Genomic DNA, 24,202 nt, shown 5'->3' on the forward strand with positions numbered 1-24,202 from the left:
GGCATGCTGGATACCTAGCAGTGGCCACAGTGAGACCTTGAGGTTCAGAGCACAATATGCTGTCCAGTTGCCACTGCTAGTTACTGATGGAGCTAGAATAATAACTGAGCACTTACTGTGTGCCCGGGACTGTGGTAGCATTTTACAAAAAGAAAATACCCAATTAAAGATGAGAAAGGTGAGGCTCTGAAAAGGGCAGTAACTTACTCGGGGTCACAGACAATGAATGACAGATCTTGGTCTGCTTGATGGTATATAGTATATAGTCTCTTGATGGTATATAGTATATAGTCTCTAGTTGATTCCATCAGCTCTCATATTTTTAAGCTTCATTTAGATGCCAATGATATTCCAGTTTGTATTTGCAGCCCACACCTGTGCCATTTTCAGCAGTATCTCCTAGATATTCCATGGACATCCATGGTGTTAAAACCCATCAGTGGATCCCTGCTACCTTCTGGATAAAGTACAGCACCTTCATGCTTGTGTACAAGGCCACCTGTGATCTGGCCCCGCCTTCCTCTCCTTTCTCACCTCCTTCCATTTTCACCAGACTGTTGTAGTTCTTCCACATTGTATTTCTTTTTTTTTTTTAATATTTATTTTTTAGCTTTAGGTGGACACAATATCTTTATTTTATTTTTATGTGGTGCTGAGGATTGAACCCAGTGCCTCATGCATGCCAGGTGAGTGTGCTACCACTTGAGCCATATCCCCAGCCCCTCCACATGGTATTTCTTAAAGCAACTGAGCATTCCCTTCCTAGAGTGCTGCTCCCCACCTAATTCCTTTCTTGCCCTCACCACAGTACCCTGTCTACTCTTCTAGACATATTCGTGTGTTCTGTCATTACGCCAGTTCTGTCTCCCCACTAGATTGTAAATCCTCCCTGACTGATCAGAGATCCCGTCTCACTGGGTATCTTCAGTGCCTGGAACAGTGCGTGGCCATAGTAGAGGCCAATAAATATTTGTGGATGTCCAGATGTCTGTGCTCTTCATGGTTCCCCCTTCCTCTGTTATCCACAGAGTAGCCAAAACGAGTCTCTTAAAATGTAAGACAAATGATCTCTTCTTTGCTTAAAACCTCCCAGTGACTTCCATTTCTCTTGGTGTAAAATCCCTTACCATAGGGCAGGGGACATAGCTTAGTTGGTAGAGTGCTTGCCTTGCATGCACAAAGCCCTGGGTTCAATCCCTAGCACCACCAAAAAAAAATCCTTACCATATCCTACAAGGCCCAGTGTGATCTGGCCTCTGACTGCCTCTGACCTCATTTCCTGTTTTGCTCTCCCTCATGATTCTGTGGTCCCATTGACTCCCTTGCTACCTTGCACCTACCTACTAAGCATGCTTCTGTCTCAGGCCTTTGCACTCACTGTTCTGATAGCAGTACTTGTTCCTTAGATGTCTACATGTTCCTGTCCTTACTTGGATCAAGTCTCTCTCCCTTATCAGAAAAGCCTTCACTGACTTCCCTGAGTAATATTCCCTCCCAAATATTCTATAATACTCTACTCTGCTTTACTTTTCTGTAGAGCATTTCATATCCCTTGACACAATTCTTTATTTCTTTATTGTCTTTCTCCTGCTTCAAGAATCTAAGCTTCAGGAAAGCAGAGGCTTTGTTCTGTTCCCTGCTGCATCTCCAGCACCTGGAACAGAGACTGGCACAAGCTAGATCTCCATAGTCATTATTGCCTAGTTGAGTGAGTGGCTGTGGATGGAGAGGAGAAGCATCTAATTCAACCAGGAAATAATACTTCCTGGAGGAGATCATACTTCTGTGCAGTTTTAAAGGGCAGAACTCAATTGGGTAGTTGAAGTGCATGCCTACAGAGAAGACAGTAAGGAAAGACCCAAAAATGGAGATTTATGGAAGATGATTTGGGCTGGGTATGGTGGTACACACCTGTAATCTCAGGAGGCTGAGGCAGGAGGATCACAATTTCGAGACTAGCCTCAGCAACTTAGTGAGGCTCTAGGCTACCCTATCTCAAAAAGTAAAAAGGGCTGAGGAGGTGGCCCAATGGTTAAGTGCCCCTGGGTTCAATTGATACCCCACACCCCCAAAAATGATTTGTATGGCTGGAGTGGGGGGACACATGCAGGAGAGTTGCTGGAGATGAGGCAGGAGAGAAAGGCAAGAATCAGGACCATATTTGGAGTGTCCTAAAAATCAGGTGAAGGCCTTTGATTCCCAGCAGGAACTGGTCGTTTTTGTGTTAATAGAAGCTGGGGCAGGGAGAGTGAGTGGATGTAGGAAGCTTCATTTATAAACAACCAAAGAGTTCTGCTAACTTGGGAACCCAGAGTAAGTTGAAAACACTGCTTTCTTGCTGAAAGGCTTCAGTAGTGATAGTTGGAAAGTAAAATGATTGCAGAGATGTGCTTTGGAGATTTGGAAAGCGGGCTGTGTTATTTGTGGCTGTTTTCTCCTTGATGCATGTGCAGAATTTCCATGAACGCTAATGGAGCTATTCTGAGCACTTGCAGAAGGGAAGGAGGCTTGCAGACACCCATCCACACTTGCCCGCCCACCAAGAAGCACTTCTGGGCTCTAGTCTGTTAAAATGAAAGGGTTGCTCCTGGAATGGAGTGAGAAAAGTTCCTGGCACCTCTGAGTTACCTGTGAGTTTCGGTGTGCATGTGCCTTACAGCCCTTTCAGTCACGGAAATCTGTAAGCAGCATCCGTCTACATCAGCGGCTTGTTGATCCTCTTCTCATGCTGGTTAAATTGGAGTCCTGGTTCTTTGGGTTAGGGACAGAGTCTTTGTATTTTCACTCATTTACTCTACAAACAAAAGTATTTCCTCTCCTTTGTGCCCAGGACTAGCCTGGCACTGGGGAAACAGCCGTAAATGAGATGTCATGTCCACCTTGAGGGGCTCTTAGTCTGGTGAGACAGACACAAGTAGATAATGATGGTAGAGCATATTGGGTGGTTAGACATTTATTTCAAATATGGAGACAATAGAGAAAGGAGTGATTAATGACTCAGAGGAAGAACATCTTCAGAGAAGAGCTCATCTTTGAACCAAAGCTGTGCAGAAGCATAAAGGTGTGAAACGTACGGCTGGCCTCTGAGGGCATACAAGGGGCCGAGGTTGAAGCCTAAGGGCTCAGGAATGAATGCGGTGAGAAATGGGCGAAAACAGTAACAAGGGCCTTGGAGGCCTCACCAAAGACCTTGGACCTTGGCCTCCAGACAGTGGAAGACCATGAGAAGTTTTTAAGGAGCTGAGTGACCTGATTAGATGTGTGTTTTAAAAAGATTTTTTTTTTTAAAAAAAAGTTCCTGCATAAACATATTTAAGAAAAATTTGAACATTTATTTTAAAAACTCAATATTTTTTTAAAAAGGAAAGAATACAGTAAACGAGAGGGTTTTTTTTTTTTTCTTTTAATTGAAGTTTAGAGTTGCCCAAACAGATACCATTAGAGTCCCGGGCTTGAAAAATGGCAGGAGGCTCAGATAACGCACTTACCGCGTTGGTGGGGAGAGAACAGGCAGCTGGCATTTTCTCATTTATACAATGTCGGGTTCTTAAACTTGTGCCTGTCAACCTTGGTTTTCTTTTGCAGCAGCCTCAGGCCTCACAGCCTCACTCTGAGCTTTGTAATGTGTTTTGGATGCGTTTATCACAGCCAGATGGGGCAAGGGCTCAGTTTGTTACTGCCCATTATTGCTATCAAAGGGAGTCCATCCAGAAAAACAAGGCTTTGGGAGCTTCCATTAGTTCAGTGACACTGCCTTGGTTTCAAAGGAGAGATGGTTTGATTGGATGACATTGTGTTTTCTTTTAAATTACCCAAAATGATACAATTGCTGTCAGGGATGGACTACCCCTTAGCTGGGTATGTTGGTTTCAAGATCCTAGAAGACCAAGATGTCCAATCAAATGCTGTTTTTCATCTTGTTGAAGTCACTCATTCAGTGCATATTTGTTGAATTCCATGCCAGGTACAGGGATCACAGGGATAATTGAGACAGTGTCTGGCCTCAAGTTCATGGTCTAGCAAAGGAGAGAGAAAATAAATGGACCATTTTTTAAAAAGCAAACAACTATGACTTATGGGAATTCAAAGAAAAGGAAATAAAAAACGTTAAAAGATGCTCAGCCTCCCTGGTGATCAGATGATGACAGAGATTAATGCCGTCCTTAGAAAACTAAAGGATACGGGGTGGAGATCCCTGTGCCTCTCTAGTTAACCCCCTGGACTGACCCCTACATAAAGCAGGTGGCTCCTAGAAGATGACTGCAGCAAGACCAACCACGAGAGTTCTGCAGGCAGCTGCCATGCCAGATGTGGTGTCTTTCCTCGAGCACGTTATCACGTTCTCAGGCTCGTGGTGTGTGGCTGTGGATCTGGTGAGGGTTTTCTTTCTCTACCTTATCACAGAGGAAGATCAGGAGCAGTTCACATTCACTTGGAACAGATAAGAGTATACATTTACAGACTTGCCCCAGGGATGTTAAGGCTCTTACCCTCTCACAGCCTAGCCTGAAAAGACCTGTACAGCCTAGATAGCCTATAGAACATCACGCTGAGCCCAGAGATTGAAGTCATTAGCTGATTGGTCCACAAGAGCAAAACCTGGCAAGTCTATCAGAAGCCTTAGACAGGCTTTGCAGAGAATGGTGGAGAGAAAACCCTATGATGATACAGGGAGCTGACAGATCAGTGAAATCTTTAGGGACCTGGGGTCTGGATATGCCAGGGACATCCCTTATAAAGTAGACCAATTGTTGCATCTGCCACTCCCATCATTAAGAAGGAAGCACAGGTTTGGTAGGCCTCTGGGCTGGGAAGGCAGCATACATTCACACCTAGAATATTGCTCCACCCCTACACTAGATGGAACAAAGGCTGCTGGGTTTTATAGGGGCTCAGAGCAGTAAAGGGCTCGGCAGCAGGTCCAGGCTACAGTACAAGCGGCCATGCTGCTTGGGCCATATGAGCTGGCAGAACCTGGGGTATTTGAGCTATCTATGGTGGGAAAAGACACCCATTGAGTTTATGACAAGGCCCAATAGGAGAGTCATCACAATGTTAACCCCTAGGAATCTGGAGCAGGGCCATGCCATCTGTAGCCAAGAATTGTACACTCCTCAAAAAAACAGCTTCTGACTTGCCACAGAGTTCTGGTATCAAGTTGATCATGTAGCCAAAGCTGCTAGGATGAACTGATCTTACTGAATTCATCAAGTCACAAAGTTCAGACAAGTGCAGCAACAACTCATAAGTTGGAAGTACAACCTCAGCACCACATACAAACAAAGATGTTATGTCCGCCGAAAACTAAAAAAATAAATATTAAAATTCTCTCTCTCTCTCTCTCTCTCTCTCTCTCTCTCTCTCTCAAAAAAAAAAAAAAAAAAAAACAGATAATTTGAGATGGGCATAGCAGGGCCAGCGGACAAGCTGTGTCATGAGCCGGTGGCCCAGGCCTCTATGTTCTCCACCTTGGCACCAGCTCACACCCATGGATGCCTGGGGAGCACCTTATATCCAGCTGATGGAGAAGAAAAATGAGCTAAGCTTTGTTCACAGGTGAATCAGGTCAGGATGTGTGAGCACGACAAAAATAGACCGCGGCTGCCCAGTGTGTGGCCTCAAGTTCACATAGGGATGTCCTTAAAAGACAGCAGAAGGGGAAATCCTTCCAACAGGCAGAACTTTAGGTAGTGCACCTGGTCATCCACTTTTTATGGAAAGAAATGGGGCCAGGTGAAGTGGACATCATGAACAGTGGAGAATGCTTGGCTGCTTGGTATAGGGTCAGAAAGGAGTAAGATCGGAAAATTGAGGTCAAGGAAACTTTGCCAGATGGAACTATGGGAGTGCTCACCAAGTGTGAGATCCTCGTATTCCATGTTAACTCCTATCAGAAAACATGGAAGAAGCACTAAACAACCATGTATATGCAGTGATGTCCCCCAGTCTCTCTCTGAGGCTACCCTACAGCCGGCACAACAGGTATATAAGTGGAGTAACCATTATAGCATGAGAGAAGACATGTAGGGGCTCAATAGCATGATGTTTTAGTCCATTTTCTGTTGCTCTAACAAAATACTCAAGACCAGATGATTTATAAAGAAAGGTTTATTTGGCTCACGATTCTGGAGACTGGGAAATCCGAGGGCATGGTGCCAGCATCTACTTGGCACCTGGGGAGGGCCTTCTTTCTCACTGCACCACAGCACAGCAAAGGGCATTACATGGCGAGACAGAGCAAGTTGGTCTGGTGTCTTCCTCTTCTTGTAAAACCACTAATGCCATCATGGGTCCCCACGCTTATGACCTCATCTCATCCTAATCACTTCCTAAAGGCTCTACCTCCAAATACCATTAACATACAAATTAAAGAAGGAAGTTTCCAATACATGAGCTTTTGGGGGACATATTCAAATCAGCATATGAGCTCCCACTCACCAAGCTATTGCTGCTGCTGTGTGTCCAACCTGCCAGCAACAGAGACCAACGCTCAGCTTCAGATACATCTCCACCCTGCAAGGAAAAGTACCAGCCACTGGGCGAGTTGATTATATGAAACCCCTTTCCCTGGAAGGAGCTGTGATTCATTTCCCCTGGAATAGAACTATCCCAGGGTTTGCCTCTGTTGCTTACAGGGCTTCATTAAGCACAACTCCTGAAGGGTTTATAGAGTTTTAAACCTGGAATAGGTTACAGGATGTATAGATGATAGGACAGTCATATGGGATCCCATATGGCTCTTCAGCACAGGAGCTGTAGTAGGGGACACATGGCCACGGGGCCTACTCATCCTTTCACATATGACACTCTTGAGCTGCCAGCTTGGAACAAACTTTTGAAGGCACCAGCTCAGATGTGACCCCCTGAAGGAATAGGATGTCATCTTCCAGGATGAAGCACACATTCTAATCAAAGACAATTACATGGCACTTTGTCTCCAATAGGGAAACTACGTGAGTCCAGGAACCAAGCAAGGGAAGCGGGATTGGCTCACCATTACCATGACTCCCAGCGGCCCTCTAGGGCATTTGTGCTTCCAGTCCTGGCAACTCTGGCCTCTGCAGGGGCAGAGGTCCTGGGTCTCAAAGGGAAAACAACACTTCCATTGGAAACATCAAGATGGCTACTTAACTTTTAGCTGTGACTCCATCCAGGCACTTTGAGCTCCTTGTATCAAGGGACTAGCAGGCAAGAGAGTAGTAGCCATTTTCAGAGCTAATTATCCTTGATCATCAGGCTGCGGTTAAGCAATAGAGGCAGAAGTTAGATCTTTGGTAGCCAATTGATCCGCTTGGAGACCTCTTGATATTCCCTTGCCAGATATTTATAAAATAAGTAAAGCAAAGGTGACATGGCCTGGGCAGGATATGGCAGCCACAGGATCAGGCTTCTCAGGGCTGAGGGTCTCTAGGTCGAGCCTCCATGGAAGTCACTGAGGAAAAGAGGAATCTAGACTAGATAGTGGAAGAGGGAGGTGGTAAGGAGCATGAAGCCGTCCCATGGGTGGAAGTTGTAGTTTAACATCCAGCTTTATATTTCTCCCAGGAAAAGGGCCCACAGAAGTCAACCCAAGACCTGGAGCTGAGCAGAACAAGTGTGGACTGAGTGGATGCCATTCTGAACTCCCCGGGTCCCCCCACCATGCCTGATGGGCCTCTTCCCAACTTGCCAAGAGTGCTCTTTGCCAGCAGCCCTGCTGGGAATGTCCCTCCACTGAAGAGAGTTACCTCACCTGAGGATGTTCCCCTTTTGTGAGGCAGGCCGATTCAGGGTTGGAAAGGCCTGGCCCCACCGTCCCAACTCAGGACAACTCTGAAGGGCCTTGCCAGCTTCACAGGTCCCCACAGGGCTGTCAAAGGTCTTCATAATGAATTGCAACCCAGTTTATCTCTCTACCACCTCACCAAGAGCAATCCCCAATAAAGTCACCTTGTGCTAATCCCCATCTCAGAGTCTACCTTCCAGGACCTGGCCGGATAAGACTCTGGAGCAGGAGTCAGCAAATTGTGAAAAACAGTGGGGGAGGGGAAGGTGGTAAATATTTTAGCCTTTGTGGGCCACATGGTCTCTGTCACAGGTATGCTACCTTGCCATGGTAGTGCGAAAGTGGCCATGGACAATAAGCAAATAAATTAGTGTGGCTGCGTTCCAATAAAACTTGAGGTACAAAAGCAGGCAGTGATAGCCTAGTACAGTGGCGCACACCTATAATCCCAGCGGGTTGGGAGGCTGAGGCAGGAAGATCACAAGTTCAAAGCCAGCCTCAGCAACTTAGTAAGGCCCTAAGCAATTTAGCAAGACCCTGTCTCTAAATAAAATATAAAAATGGGCTGGGGATATGATTCAGTGTTAAAACACTCTGGGTTCAATCCCTGGTACAAAAATTTAAAAAAAAAAAAAAAAAAACAGGCAGGCAGTGCACTGCATTTGGTGTGTGGGTCTTAGTTTGCCAACCTCTACTCTAGGAAAAAACTGTTATATGTACACAAAGCAGGCATGTACAAAGCTTTTAACAGCAACATACTTTGTAATAGCAAAAGTTTTAAAAACAATCTAAGCTGGGCATGGTGGTTCACGCCTACAATCCCAGATGTTTGGGAGGCTGAGGCAGGAGGATCGCAAGTTCAAAGCCAACCTCAGCAAGATCAAGGAGCTAAGCAACTCAGTGAGAGCCTGTCTATAAATAAAATACAAAATAGGGCTGGGGATGTGGCTCAGTGATCAAGTGCTCCTGAGTTCAATCCCCAGTACCAAAAAAATAAATAGAATAAAATATAATAAAAACAATCTAAATGCACATTAGAAAAAGAATGGTTAAATAAATACAACTAGATTTTTTAAAGTGTGTTTTAATCTATATAACAGCACTGTTCAATAAAAATGTATTGTAACCTCTTGGGTGAGGTTAACAAGGGCAACTGCCAGCATCTCATTAGGGGGTTCTTCTTCCTGCTCAGGAGGATGTAAACCACCCTAAAACTTAAAGTCTCAAATCATTAGTGAATAACGTAACAAAAATAGCCAGAAATATATTTACAAAAGCAAAGTCCTTGATAGAACTAGTCCACATGGCCCTGGAACCAGACAAAGAAAAGATGGCTCTGGTGGTTTATTTAAGGGGGACATCAAAGGCAGGGATAAGGTTTCAAGGGTGGAGCCCTGCTTTGAAATGTCCTGCAGTCAGCAGGTTGATTGGCATTTTCTCGGGTCACACTTATCTCAGGTGCTATGGGATCTTTGGCAGAGCTTGAGGGGGAAGTTCACCTGCATCAGGCACTCAATCCTTGTGGGGGTGCCACAGAAAGTTCCCAATGCCAGACTTATCCCCTCATTAGGCTACAATGTGCAACATAGTCCACACACAGCCCACGGATGACATGTGGAGGTACACATCTGTAATCCCAGTGATTCAGGAGGCTGAGACAGGAGAATTGCAAGTTCCAGGGCCCCCTCAGCAACTTAGTGAGACCCTGTCCCAAAAGAAAATTTTAAATGGGCTAGAGATGTAGCTCAGGGGAAGAGCACTTAGCTAGCATGTGCAAGGCCCTGGGTCTAGTCTTCAGTATCAGGGAAAAAAAAGAGAGAGAGAAATACAATGCAAATCGTATATGTAATTTAAAAATTTTCAGTAGCCACATTAAAAATGTAAAAAGAAGAGATGAAGTTAATTTTAACAATATACTTTGATCCCAATATTCCCAAAGCATTATCACTTCAACGTGTAATCAACATAAAATGACTAATGAGGCATTTTACGTTCCTCTTTGTACTGCCTGTGGAATGAGGTGTACATTTTACTCTTAAAACATACCAAGTTAGGCTAACAGTATTTTCAAGTGCTTCTAGCCACATGTGGCCAAAGTTTACTGCTTTGGACAGCTCAGATCCATAAGGCCAAACATGGGAACACCACGATACAGTGCTAGGTGAAAAGAAAAGAGTTGCAGCATCCTATGTACAGGATGAACCAATAGGATAAACTATTTCCATAGGAGCATTTTGGAGGGAAAAGAGATGGGGGAAAGGTGTATAGGTGTATACAGATACATACTTAAATTAGAGAGAAGTTTTGGATGGGGGTATGGACTGGCAGCCCAGGGAGACTCTCTCTTTATCTGATTTTTTTTTTCTAGTATCAGGGATTGAACCCAGGGTGCTTAACCACTGAGCATTTTATTAGAGACAGAGTCTCACTAAGGTGCTTAGGGCCTCACTAAGTTGCTGAGGCTGGCTTTGTTTACCTGATGTTTTCAAAATAATTTTTAAAGTTTCTGGAATAAGTATAGATTTACAAAAAGCATCAAAGATAATACAGAGAGTTCCTATATGTCCCTCACCCTGTTCTTTCCGTGGGCAGCACTTTTCATTCATGGGTTACATTTGACAAAATTAAAAGCCCATTGTTGATATATTTCTATCAACTAAGCCCCAGACTTCTTTCAGCTTCACCATTAATGTCCCTTCTCTGTTCCAGGATTCAGTCCAGAATCCCACATTGCATTTAGTGCCCATGTCTCTCTAGCCTCCTCTGCTCTGTGACAGTTTCCCAGTCATTTCTTGTTTCCTGTGACCTTGACAGTCTTGATCAGCACTGGCCAGGTGTTTGGTAGAATCCCCCTTATTTCGGGCTTGTCTGAGGATTCCCTCCTCACTAAATTGAGATTATAGGCTTTTGACAAGAATACCGCCCAGGCGGGTGTCCCTTTTGGTCACATCTCATCAGGGGGCAGGCACATGGCACCACGTGGCATTGCTGATGAGTTGAACCTTGGGTGTCGGTTCAGGTAGTACTAGCCAGGTTCCTCTGCTGTCGTTTACCAGTTTTCCATTTCTGTGTTCTCTTCTTTGGGGGCAAGTCATGAAATCCAGACAGCCCTTAAAGGTTGGAGGATGGTGGGTGGTGAATTCAGCTCCACCTCCCAGAACTCCCAGGATCTACCTATATTATTTAGAAGTCTTCCACAAGAAAGATGCATCTCTCTTCTCTCCATTTTATTTACTTATTTTGATAATTTTTATATTGATATGGACACATTTATTTTGTACACTGGGTTATAATTCAGTGTGATTGGTTTCTTTTCACAGTGAAGACACAGTCACGCGTCATCTATATTTTTGAACATGAAGAACCACACATAACAATGCTGTGTGAGAACAAGTCCAACCAGGGTTGAAGGTCCTTCCTGTGCAGTTTTTCATGATCGCCCTTGAGGAGGCTGATCAGACTTTACTGTATCTGACTAGCAACTGAAGACAGGCTGCTCCCATCCACCGGGCCTCAGCTTCCCCATCTAAATAAGAGAGTGTTTTATAAAACAGTCTCAGAGATGAAGAAGGGGATGATGTTTGTATGTTCATAAGTGTTCCGGTATTTTGTTGCCTCAGAGAACTTAGGTCCTTAATGGTTATCTTCTTTTATTTATGTTGGAAAATAAACTCAGAGCTAATAGCCCTTGAGAACATCCCATAAACATAATCAATATTTATGTCCCCTCCCACAACCCCAGGGAGTACTCCTGCCCTGCTCTTTACCCCTCTGCGTGGGATCTGGTTCTCCTCTTCTTCCTTGGCTTTCTGTCCGGGGGCTACAGTCTAGCCTGAGGCCCAGCACTCAGGACCCTGCCCCACCAGGCCTCTGCTAACCTCTCTGGCCTCATCCTGAGCTTCTCACACTCCTAGGCTATGGCCACACACTAACAACTGGTCACCCTCTTATGGGCTGATTTTGTCCCTCTGAAATCCCTGTGTTGAAGTCCTGACCCCCCATACCTCAGGAGGTGACTGTTTGGAGATGGAGACTTCTAAAGAAATAATGAAGGTAGAATGAGGTCGTGTGGGTGGGCACTGATCCCACACAGTGGTGTCCTTGTAAGAAGAGGACACAGACAACACGCAGACCGTGTGAGGACACAGCAAGAACAGGGCCATCTGCAAGACAGGAAAGAGGCCTCAGGAGAAGCCAAACCTGCTGACACCGCGATCACAGACTTCCAGTCTCCAGAGCTGTGAGAAAACAAATGTCCTCTGTTTAAGCCCCAGTGTCTGTGGTACTTCCAGGTACGTGGAAGTGGTACGTCCAGGAAGGAACCAGCTTGCTGAACCCCTCCCTCCTCTATGCCAGGCCTCTGCTAGACCCAGGCACGACACGGACCAGATAGGGCTCTAGGTCCGATGCCGAACCAAGACACTGACCCACGACAATCCGACATATCAGGGGATGACAGGAGGGCTGGGGGCCAGTGGAGGGACAGCTTCACTATGCCCGTGGGGACCTGGCTACAGTGGACCCAGAAAGCCTTGGCAGAGGTGGATTTTCCAGCTGGTTCTTGATGGGTTTTACAAAGGAGTTTGCAGGCCGGTAGTGAGAAGGACAAGTGGCCTTTCAGGTTACAAAGAAAAGTATGTGCAAATGTGCAAGCTCAAGGAATGTCAAAGGTCAGGAACAGTACCAAGTGCAGGGTGGCTGGAGTCAAGGTGCAGGAAGAGAAGAATAGCTGGGAGACAGCCTGGACAGTGAGGGGGCCGGTGGATGAACGGCCTGGGAATTCCTGCTTAAGGGAAGGGTTTTAAAGACGTGGAATTAGGAAACTCCTCAGCAAAAAATCCTAGCTTCATGTGCCAGGAGCTTCCTACCTGGACAGCTTTTTGATAACCAAAAATCTGGAGCAGCTGGAGAACACTGGGTATTTCACTCGCACCCCCACCCCCACCTCAGCACCTGAATGTGAAATTTAGGGCAGGGACTGTGCCTGATTCATTTCTGTGGCCCCAGCAGGTTCCGGTGCAGGTCAGGGACTCAATGCACATGCCAGGAACGAGCAAATTAGAAGACAGGCAGGATCGGGGGCCAAACCTCCCTCTGCTGTGGTGTCTCAGGGTTCTGCTGTTGGTGCTGTCTCTAAATGTGCAAGAGCCTGCGCCCGCCCTCCTGATGCAGACAGCAACGCACCCTGATAAAGCCAGGAGGGTTGGGTTGCTTCAGAGCCAGAAAATACCTGGCAGGCTTCCTTCGGAGGCAGGCAGCCCACATGGCCATAGAGACACCACTTGAGGCCAGCTCACAAGGAAAGATGCATCCAGCATTGTCACAGGGTCCTCGGGACCTGGACTTGAACCAATCAAATATTAGTGTTTTCCAAAGGTATGATTTGGGGGAAGCTGTATGGTGGGGAGGGGGCGTCAAAATAATCCAAACCCTAATCAGCGTTAATGAGCTCCTGCCGCACACCAGAGATGTGTGGTGTGTGCACCGTGACCCTCTTTATCTTAGTCTGTTCTCCCACTGAAACCCCCTCCTCAACCTTCCATCCCTTGTGCCATACCTGGCCTCTTACCTGGTCTCCTCGGCACGCCTGTCCTCCCTGTAATCCACTCTCTACCTGGCTGGCAGAGTGAGCGCCCATACTGCACCACGTCACGCTCCTGCCCAAAACCCTCCCACGGATCTCATCACACTGAAAACAAACCCAAGTCCTTCCAGAGGCCGGCTCAGCTCTGCGAGTCCTGACCTCTGGCACCAGCTCCATCTTGTCTCCGACCCCTGGCTCCAGCTGCTCTGGCTTTTGTCCCCCAAACTCACACGGTGCCTTTTGGGACATTGGCAGAGGCTCCTCCTCTGCTCGGCACACCCTGATCCTCCTTTGACTCCTTGTCCTGCAGGTCCTCCTCCAAGGGTCTTCCTGGCCTCGGTCTCTAATTAGGCCCACACCCCCGCGTCACTTGCTGCCACATGAGTGTCCTTCTTCACAAGACCGCATGCATCTGAACTTACCATATTCTCTTATTTATTCCTTGCTTCCCCCCTATACACCAGAACACGCCTTCTTGGGGCAGTGACCTCGGGTGGCTCTGCTTCCTCCTTCTCGGCGCTGGTGTCCCTAGCAGGGCCTCATGCAACGTGCTGAATGAACGTGTGACAAAAGACCAGAGGGCCCCCGCCCCGCCTCCAGCCGATGAGGGTCCCCCACAGCCTGGCAGAGTGGATCCCCAGCGTGCGCACCGACAGATGGTGTGGAGCCCAGAGTGGGCGCAGCTTTTATTAGTCTGAGTTGCTTTTGCTCAGAATAGGATTAGCATAAGCACCGTCCTGGCAAGTGGATAAGGTAAAGCTCTGTTAGTTACATTCGGATTTTGCTTCTCTGCTGCAATCCAGAGCCCTCCCTCTGCTGGGTTAGCCCGGCTCATGGCTCAGGGTGCTGCTCAGAGAAGTGGACGGGGTGGAGCCGTAGGGTGGCACTGGGAATCCTTGACCTCTCTGTCCCCTGCATCCTACCCTACCACCCCAGGCAGAAAGCCTGTCACTGGCCAGGCTGCCCCCATGTCCAGGAAGGTGCGATGACAGCAGACAACTGTCTCTGGACTCCTGCGGAACCCTCCCAGCAGCCCAGCCAGGAAGATGAGCGGCCGTGTCCTCATTTGACACTTGAGAGGTTGAAGGACTTGCCCAGGGTGACTCAGCAGGTCGTCACAGACAGGCTACAAAGCCAGGTTGTGGGCCTGGTCCTTGGCCTCCCAGCCCTTCCCAGCCTCAACCTGGAGAGCCGCATGCTCCTCCAGGGGCCGGGTGTTAGCTCACTGAGGCTGGGAGCAGCTGCATCAGAGGCCAGAGTCTGCCCTGGGAGACCTCTTTTCTGGCTAAGAAGTAACCCTGGCCTCAGCCGTGGTCTCTGTGCTCCCCAAGAGCATTCAGCTTCAGTTCACAAAGAAAGAGTTCCGAAACATCACTTTGCAACCATGTGTACAATAAGAAGAAAGAGCTAACATTGTGGAGTGCTTCTTCAGGGCCAAGGCCGTGCTGAGGAAGGACTTTCCATGTCTTATCTCAGTATTTGAAATTCCATTAATTTCTCTAAGTAAGGAATCTCCCATTACCAAAAAGTATATAGAGAAAAATAAATCTCCCTCCCTCCTGTGGACTCTGTACTCTTTTCCTCCCCAGATATCAATGACTAGTTCCTTCCATATCCTGCAAAGTCCATGAGTTATTACCATCTCATTCAATCATCTCAACAACCCTTGGAGGTGGGCATTATTATTCTTGCATTACAGAATCAGGAAACTTCAGAGACAGAAAGCTACTTACCCAAGGTTACACAGCTTCAAGTGGCAGAGCTGGGATTTAACATGGGCTGACTCTAAAGCCCATGTGTTGATGACCACTCTGCCTCCTGCAAAGAGAAGAGAACCAGAAAGGTGAGTTTCGAAGGGTGGGCTGAGCTAGTAGCAAAGCCCCTTGCAGAGTCATGTTTTAATAATCATAAAAGAAAGTTGGAGCAAATTCGAAAGCCCCTTCAGAAAAGAGCTGGCTTAACTCACACCCACCATCTGGTCACGCCTTCCCATCCCACCTGCCACCCAAGCTGCATTTGTAACATTTTTCAAACCTTCTTCATCCATTATCTCATCAGTCCTTGCTGAAGCCCTGCTTTTGCCAGGCAGGAGTGACCACTAGGGAAACTGAGGCTCCAAGAAGAAAGTGAGTGGACCAAGGCACAGAGGTGATGAGAGGTGGTCTGGGGCCCATACCGGCCATGTCACTTTCTGCTGCAGTGGCTGCCCTCGCCAGCGGCTCCCATCCGAGCTCCTTAGCTTGACGTCCCCATGATCTGGCCTCCACCTTCCTCCTGGGTCACTCCCATCCACACTCCAGTCTTTCCAAATGTGTCACCATTTCCCAAACATGCAACAGCCTTTCTCAACCCCCATTTTCACCTGCCATTTCCTCTGCCAGCCTGCTTGGGCTCATGCCCATCATTTCTTAATTTCTCTCTGGTCCCTGGGACAGGTGCCTGACACGGTCTTTTCATTGTTGCTATTGTCACTAGTGTATGGGTCATTTCATAGGGTGCCCTGGAGCCCAGGCTCTGGAGCAAACTGCTTGGGTTGAAAGCCTAGCTCGGGCAGGTGCCAGCTGAGTGACCCTGGGCACGTCATCTACTTGTCTGTTCTCGACATCTCTGCTGATATTTCCTCAACTCTATCACGAGGGGATGTTGTACGGAGAAAACGCCACTTAACAGAACATGAAACATGGAGCCTGGTGCAGAACAAGCCCTCGACGTAGCCCGGCTATCATAGCTTTACCTGTGCTCTGCGATGCCTGCCTGTGACCAGTCCCTGTGCTGGGCACCACAAGTGGACTCCGAGGCTGACTCTGGCCTTAGAGCCCAGGAGGAGAGAGGCGTGTAAACAGCCCATGTTGGTGCACATTTTGATTGTCACTGTTCTACGCGAATCCACCCTGGTGCCTGGTTTCTGGGGATCCAACACTATTCTGCCACCACTCCTTCCCACCAGAGGAGCCTGGGGCCTCCTGCCCCCGCCCCCTGAGTGTCTCCTCCCTGGGGAATGGCTCTGTCAGCTCCCCCTTCTCTCCACGTGAACTCCAGAGACGGCTGTCCTCGAGATTGAAAAAGCCAGCTGCACTTCAATTTATCTCCCGGGGCTGCTCCCCAGCTGAGACTTACGGGCTGTGCCTGTCACAGTGACCCCGTAGGCTCAATTACACATCTGCTTCCAGGAGAGACTGGGGAAGGAACCTGTCTAGATTTGCCGGGTGGCCCCAAGGGAGGGCCATGGGCCCTGTCAAACCTGGGACCTCAACAGCATGGGGCCCCTCAGCTGCCTCTCTTGGCATGCCTGAGGAAACTGAGGCCAGGCCCAGGGAGATACATTGGAAGTTCCTGCCAGAGAAAACGGGCCCCGAATGAAGTCCAACGTGGGCCCTGAGTGCCATCTCAGGAGCGCCTCTCACCGTCCTGGAGTATGTGACTTCATTATCCCCCAGGCAGCCTTCTTCCTGCGTAATGAAATGTTTGCTATGGAACATGCTTTGAAACTTAAGCTGAAAGAAAACATTACACTTCCAGAGACCAAGACCACAATCTGTCCCCAAAAACATGTTAGAAATGCAGCAGTGCAGACTGACACGGGATCACGGGTGTCATTGGCCTGCAGTGACAAAGTAGAGTCCCACTTTTGCCTCAAAGACAAGAACCCTGAGCCTCCTTCTGCATAAGCATGAACTTATTCTTCTCAAAGGGCCCCCAATTATTCCTGGGAGTCTCCAAGAGTAGCCACAAACCAGCCCTCGGCTACATCACTATGAGATAGCCCCACGTTCTTCCTCTGTGGCTCAGGCTCCTTCCTCAATGGTGAAGCCCTTGGAAGGAGTCCTGCTGCTGCCACTCCTGAAGGTGCCTGCCATGGGGACAGGGTCAGGGCCAAGATGCTGCATTCTTGTCCCATGCTGCCTTTTGTCCACTCAGGGGCCATGGGAATTGAGGGTGAGTCCCAAGAGGGGAGCCCAGGTTCCTCAACTCCCAGCTCGGCCAAGTGGAGTCTTGGAACTCCACTTGTAGATTGAAAGCTTATCATCTGAGAGGCCCGGATCAGCCCACCCCGCTCTCCGTACCTGAGTGGCCTCCACAGTGAAACAAAGGTAAAAATGCTCACTTGGTACGGGGGGGTGGATTGAGGTCATGTTCCACAATGCCTGGCATATACTAGGTGCTCAATGAATGATGGCTGCTGCTGCTGCTGCTGCTGCTACTACTAGTCTGTCTGAGACTGAGTTCCTGGAGATCAAAGGCAAGCGATTCGTTTGAGAGGTGATCAGAGGATCTTCATTGAGGTGTTGGTATGAGGGGTGAGGGAGCTGAGGTCTGTACCCACTAGTCATTGGCTGGGATCTGCTGCAGGAGAATGGGCATGAGGTCCCTGGTGGCTTTCCTGCATGTACACAGGCCAGGCTAGGGGCCTCTGAGGCCAGAAAACGTCCTCAGGCAGAGTGGTAGGCCAGCCCTTAGAAGGTGCCAGGTTGGCATGTGCAAGATGGTGTACCCCAAGAGACATAGACAGGAACTACCAGCGTCTGGCACAAACACCATGTAGTGTCACTTCACATGAAAGATGAGATGCTGCAAGTGTCTGTGTCAGGCTGGGGGACCCCAGAGGGGGCGGAGGCTACTTGACTGTGTGACCTTGGCCTGTGCAGTCTCTGGTCCTGTTTCCCTGCCCACCAAGCAGGGAGTTCAGCCAGCTCCCAGAGGTTCCTTATTCCCCAGCATTTAATTCAAGCATCCCAGGGCCCTTGGGAAGAGGCAGGCAGCACCAGTGTGAGGCTCCATGTCAGAGGTAAGAACAGAGCAGAAAGGAAGCAACTAGACCAGTAGATCCCACCTGCACCTGGGGATCATCTGGGCACTTGTTAGAAATTTTCAGGCCGAACTTCAGAAACTCTTGGGGTGGGACAAGCAATCTGTTGTCTTTTTTTTTTTTGGTACCAGGGATTGAACCCAGGGATGCTTAACCACTGAGCCACATCCCCAGCGCTCCCCGCCTTTTGTAAAAAAAATATATATTTTTTTAGTTGTAGTTAGACACGATGCCTTTATTTTATTTATTTTTATGTGGTGCTGAGAATCGAACCCAGCGCCTCGCACATGCTAGGTGAGCGCTCTACCGCTGAGCCCCAGCCCCAGCCCATCCCTAGCCCTTCTTAATTTTTATTGTGAGACAGGGAGGGTCTCACTAGGTTGCTTACAGTCTTACTAAGTTGCTGAGGCTGACTTCAAACCTTCCATCTTCCCACCTCAACCTGCCAAGCCGCTGGGATTATAGGCATGTGCTCGGCTACCAATCTATCCTTAACAAGACCTCCATGGGGTGCTGGTCCTGTGCATGCTCAGGTTCCAGACCAAGGTCCAGCTGAGAGTCAAGGCCAAGCTGGGACTGGAATCTATCTCCTGTGTCCCAGACTGTCCCTTCAGTCATTTGGACGCAGGGTCCAGTGTCTCTCTGCTTCTCCCAGATACCTTCCCCCTCCCATGTGATGCGCCTGGGGTCTATGAAAAATCTCAGCGTGAGGGGAAGAAAAGAAAACCATTTTGGAGTCCTGGAAACTCTGGTAGATCTGGAGGCCTTTGTTATCCCTTCTCTGCCTACCACTTAAAAACAGAGACTTCCTGAGGTGGGAGCCCTTCCCCTTGCAGCGCCTGGGTCACAGCAAATAAGAGAGAGGGGGCAGCTGCGAAGGCATAAATTATGCAGGATCCCCCTAGAGCAGCTTGGCTTATTCAATTGCCTGAGAGGAGGCTGAGCATGTTGGCCTGTAGTTCCAGGGACTTGGGAGGCTGAGTCAGGAGGATGGCAAGTTCCAGCTGCAGCAACTTTGTGAGTGAGACTCTGTCTCAAATAAATAAACAAATAAAACGCTAGTGGTGTCACTCAGTGGTAGAGCATTGCTGGGTTAAATGCTTGAGAAGAGAAGGGGATCAAGCAAGGCCACTCAGTTAGACAAGGTTCTTGACCAGGCCACCTGCACAGAGGGGACCTTCTAGCACACTTTCCACTCCACTCTTCTCTCCTGCAAGGGCTCTTGGGATTGCTGGCTCTGCACCATTCTTCAAGTCTGACTCGATGCTCATCAGCACTGTGCTTCTGGCCCTCACTTGGGGCCCTCACCTCTTCCACCAGCTCTGGTCAGCCCACCATCCCTGGCTTGCTCGGCACAACTCACAGGACCAGCACCCCATGGAGGTCTTGTTAAGGACAGACTGCCACTTCATCCTTGAGACCTGTCTTCTCAATCTTCCAAACACCCTCCTTGTTCCCAGGCTGCTGGGGCTTCTCTTCCTTGGCCCTCCATCCCACCATCGCCTCCTGGACTCCTAACAGACAGCCTTGACTCCATGGGAAAATAAAAGCAGCACACAGGGGCTGCCTCACCCTCATCCCTGGCCCGCACCACAGCGCTGGATTCTCGGAGGCCACATGCTGTCCCTGCCGTGCCTGTCCCTCTCCGTACTCACACCTCTCCTGCTCAGGGCAGCCCGCCCTGCTTCAGCATCCCCCTTTCTCCCTTTCTTGGCTTTTCCCATCAGTATGTAAATGCATTCCATCCAAGACAAACACAAGCAGCAGACCGAAACCTCCATCATCATCTACGAAATAACCTCTCCCTGCCCAGGCTGCTCCCTGCCTCTCTCCTGCTCTTCTCAGCAAGCCTCTCCAGAGGCTGGGACTCTGGCTGCCTCCACTCCTCACCTCTGCCCCCTCCCTGCCCTGGCTTCCCTTGCCTGGTGTCACCAACGCTGTTCCCATTCCCATATAAACCACAGCTGAGGACCACTTCATCCTTGAGACCCGTCCTCTCGCTCTTCCAAACACCCGCCTTGTTCCCAGGCTGCTGGGGGCTTCTCTTCATGCGTCTAACTGGGACTCAAGTAGCTACTTTTAGTTGTTGGTCACTGTGCTTGGGTCTAGTGACTCAGGGAGGAGCAAGATGGTTAGAACTTGTCTTCCAGACAGTACAGAATAATGATGGGGGGTGGTGCTTTCCTCCCCCAATCTCTCCTGGGAATCACACCTTGTGCAGACTGTTGAGCTCTTCTGCCCAGACCTCTCTCCCAAGTTCCACACCCACACCTCTAACTATTTGGAGAATATTTCCTTCGGAATGGTCCACAAATTTGCAAGATCCAAACCAGACTTCTACTCTTCCCCTTAAATTTCTCCTCTATTAAGAATCAGGCCAGCTGCAGGGCTGGGGTTGTGGCTCAGTGAGGGTTGTGGCTCAGTGGTGGAGTACTTGCCTTGCACGTGGGAGGCACTGGGTTCGATCCTCAGCACCACATAAAAATAAATAAATGAAGTAAAAAAAAATTAAAAAAAAAAAAAAAAGAATCAGGCCAGCTGGCGAGCTGACACATGCCTATAATCCCAGCAGCTTGGGAGGCTGAGACAGGAGGATTTCAAGTTCAAAGCCAGTTTCAGCAAAAAATCAAGGTGCTAAGCAACTCAGTATATTTTATTTATATTTATTTATAAATAAAATACAAAATAGAGCTAGGGATGTGGCTCAGGGGTTAAGTGCTCCTTGGTTCAATCTTTGGTACAAAAAAAAAGAGAGAGAGAAAAAAGAATCAGTCCACCATCCATCACAAACAACAAACTTGGAAAATATTTTTCATTCCTCCTTCCAGCCCCACCTTATCTATCTTCAAAATGCACTGGCTTTTGTCCTTCCTATGCCCGATGCCCTGTGCCCTTTTCCCTGACACAGTCCCTAGACTACCCTCCTCTTGCCCCCTCTGAACCATGGCAGGGACATAGCTGGAGGGAGTAAAAGTGAATCTGAACAGGCCAAATGTCCATCTGTGGTAAGTGGATGAACACTTGTGGTCTATCCATACAATGTGGTATAGACGGTCCCAACTTACAATGGCTTGACATGTTTTTTCAATTTCACAGTGGTACGCAAGTGATAGGCATTTAGCAAAAACTGTACTTTGATATTTGAATTTCGATCTTTTCCAGGCTAGTGATGTGCAATCCTATCTGTATTCTCACGATACTGGGCAGTGGCAGCAAACCTTAGCTTCCAGCCAGCCACATGGGTAAACCACCAACAGGCTAAGCCATGGTGTTCAGTAGCTTAGGTATGTTAAATCCATTTTTTTTTTTTTTTTTTTTTTTTTTTGGTACTGGGGATTGAACTCAGGGGCACTCAACTACTGAGCCACATCCCCAGTCCTAGTTTTAATTTTATTTAGAGTCAGGGTCTGACTGAGTTGCTTGTGGTTGATGATCCTCCTACCTCCACCTCCACTTGCCTAGCGTGTGTGCATCACCAAGCCCAGCTTAAATCCATTAAAAAAAAAAAAAAATATATATATATATATATATATATATAGAGAGAGAGAGAGAGAGAGAGAGAGAGAGAAAGAGAGTATATATGCACAATACCTTTATTTATTTATTTTTATGTGGTGTTGAAGATCAAGCCCAGTGCCTCACACATGCTAGGCAAGTGCCCACAACCTGAGCCACAACCCCAGCCCCTTAAGTCCATTTTTGACTTAAAATATTTCAGCTTACCATAAGCTTATCAGGATGTAACCTTATGGTAAACTGAGGAGCATCAGAGCATCTATATAATTTATCCATAAAGAAGAATGAAGTGGGGCTGTTATTGTCGTTTCTGGTGCTGCAGATTGAACCCAGGGTCTCACACACACTAGGCAAGCTCTCTCCGGCAGAATCGAGGGAATGAAGTATTAGTACTAACTGCAATGCTGACGACTTCGAAAACACTGAGCTAAGTGAAATAAGCCAGACACAAAGGTCACATGTCGTGTGATTCGATTTACATGAAAGGTCCAGAAAAGATAAATCCATACAGACAGAACACAGATTTGTGATTGCCAGGGGCTGAGGAGGCAGAATGGGGAGAAATTACTTAATGAGTAAGAGGTTTCACTTTGGCATGATGAAAATGTAACTACATAGAGGTGCTGTTCACACAATGCCGTGAATGTATGATTACTTTAAGAATGGTTCATTTTATATGAAATGAATTTATGGTAATTTTTATGTGAAATTGGCTTTTTTTTTTTAAGTTGAAAAAAAAATACACACTGACCTTGTTAGTAGTCCCTTGTCAGTTCCCTGGTTCCAGCTCCACAGTTTGGCCACCCAGGCCTCCCCTGGTCTGGCTCCCTCCACCTCCCGGGCCTCAATTCCAGCTACTCCCTGGAGTTGACCTTCGTGCCACACAATCTCAGTGACTTCTAGTGCACCACACTCACCCACCATCTTCTTCAATGCTTCTTGGCCTTTCCACATACTGTGGACACTGTTTTTGTTTGTATTTATATTTTTTTGTATTCTATGCCATGTAAATAATGTTTTTATTTTTGTTTCCTAAATAATACCTATTCTTAATAGCAAAACTAGAAAATAACAGTAAACACAAAGGAAAAAGAGTCATGCCATTTACAGACAATCACCTGTGGACACTTTCCCCACCTCGACAGGCTCATGCTCATGCATGCCTGGGAAGCCTCTGGGCCCTCTCCCACCCTGATCAGGAGCCTCTGGGCGCCCGCCCTCCCAGCACACTGCGCAGGTCCCTCAGCGTCCCTGTCATCCTGCGTCATTGAATCTGTCTCCCTCCAGGCTGTGAGCCCCAACGAGGTTCTGGTCATCCCTGTACAAGAGTCCACAGGGTCTCGGGGAAGAGCATCAGTGTGGAGGTGACAGCATGAGGAAGACGGAACACAAAGGAGGTGGAGATGTGGGGGGCCCAGGGGAAGGGGCTACTCTGTCCCTGTCGTCAAGCCCAGAGCCTCTTGGAGGTGGGGCATTGCAAAGGGCAACATCGATACAGATGGAGGCACAGGGCATTGGAACAGGAGTGAAAATCACATGGGCACCAGGTCACAGAGGACAACCGAGTGGCAGCCTGTAGAGCAGAGGCCTGGGGGACTGAAGTCGAGGGGAGGCCCTGAAAGCCCTGTTTGACCTGCCACCTGCCACAACCACACACATGATCACACCTGCACACATCCTGACAACCCCCCACATACACCATCACAACATCACACATCATCACAACCACACAAATACAACCACCACACACCATTACAACAAAACCACAACCACACCATCACAACCACACACCTTCACAACCACACATATTATCATACCTACACACCTTCACACCCACACAATCACACCAATACATAACAACCATATACACACACCCACACCCACACTATCACAACCACACTCCTTCACAACCACACCATCACAACCACACACCTCACAATCACATACCATCTCAACACACAACACCATCACAACCACACCATCACAACACAACATAACCACACCAACACCGTCATAATCACATACCTTCAAAACCACACACACACTATTACAACACAACACAACCACACCAGTACCATCCCAACCACACACCTTCACAACCACACACAAGATCACATCTCCATCCCAACCACTACACACCATCCCAAACACACACAGCACAACCACACACACACACCATTACAGCCACACAACTTCACAACCACTATCACACCTACATATATTATGACAACCCCCCCCCACAACACCACAACACACGATCACCCACACCATTATAACACATAACTTCATGACCATACACACTCCAACACAAGCACCACACACAAATACTACCACACCATGCCACCTGTACCACACACACCATCATCATTCTCCACTGAACAGAGACCAGCACACAGCAGGGAGGGATAGGGCAACAACCAGAGGTGTCACCCCAAGAGCAGAGGGGCCAGTCGCACAAGGCAGGAGAGCAAGCTCCGACTCTACCCTGGGGGCCTGGGAGGAAGTCCCCCTGGCTGTGTTAGGGTAGAGC

The 24,202-nt window shown here is 48.1% G+C and overlaps 1 long non-coding RNA gene across 2 annotated transcripts; it reads right to left on the reverse strand.

The window, feature by feature from the left end:
* Positions 1 to 9,591: 9,591 nt before the first annotated feature.
* Positions 9,592 to 14,062, reverse strand: LOC120890770 (uncharacterized). 2 transcript variants are annotated; one of them, XR_013427793.1, is made up of 4 exons: positions 13,772 to 14,062; positions 12,996 to 13,103; positions 11,770 to 11,928; positions 9,592 to 11,291 (listed from the first exon to the last, which is right to left on the reverse strand). It is a non-coding gene; the product is annotated as an uncharacterized LOC120890770 (long non-coding RNA). The 2 variants fall into 2 exon arrangements; XR_013427792.1 differs by having other exon boundaries at positions 12,996 to 13,108.
* Positions 14,063 to 24,202: the final 10,140 nt, after the last annotated feature.

The sequence above is a fragment of the Ictidomys tridecemlineatus genome, chromosome 11, assembly GCF_052094955.1.
Source record: "Ictidomys tridecemlineatus isolate mIctTri1 chromosome 11, mIctTri1.hap1, whole genome shotgun sequence".
Classification (NCBI taxonomy): domain Eukaryota; kingdom Metazoa; phylum Chordata; class Mammalia; order Rodentia; family Sciuridae; genus Ictidomys; species Ictidomys tridecemlineatus.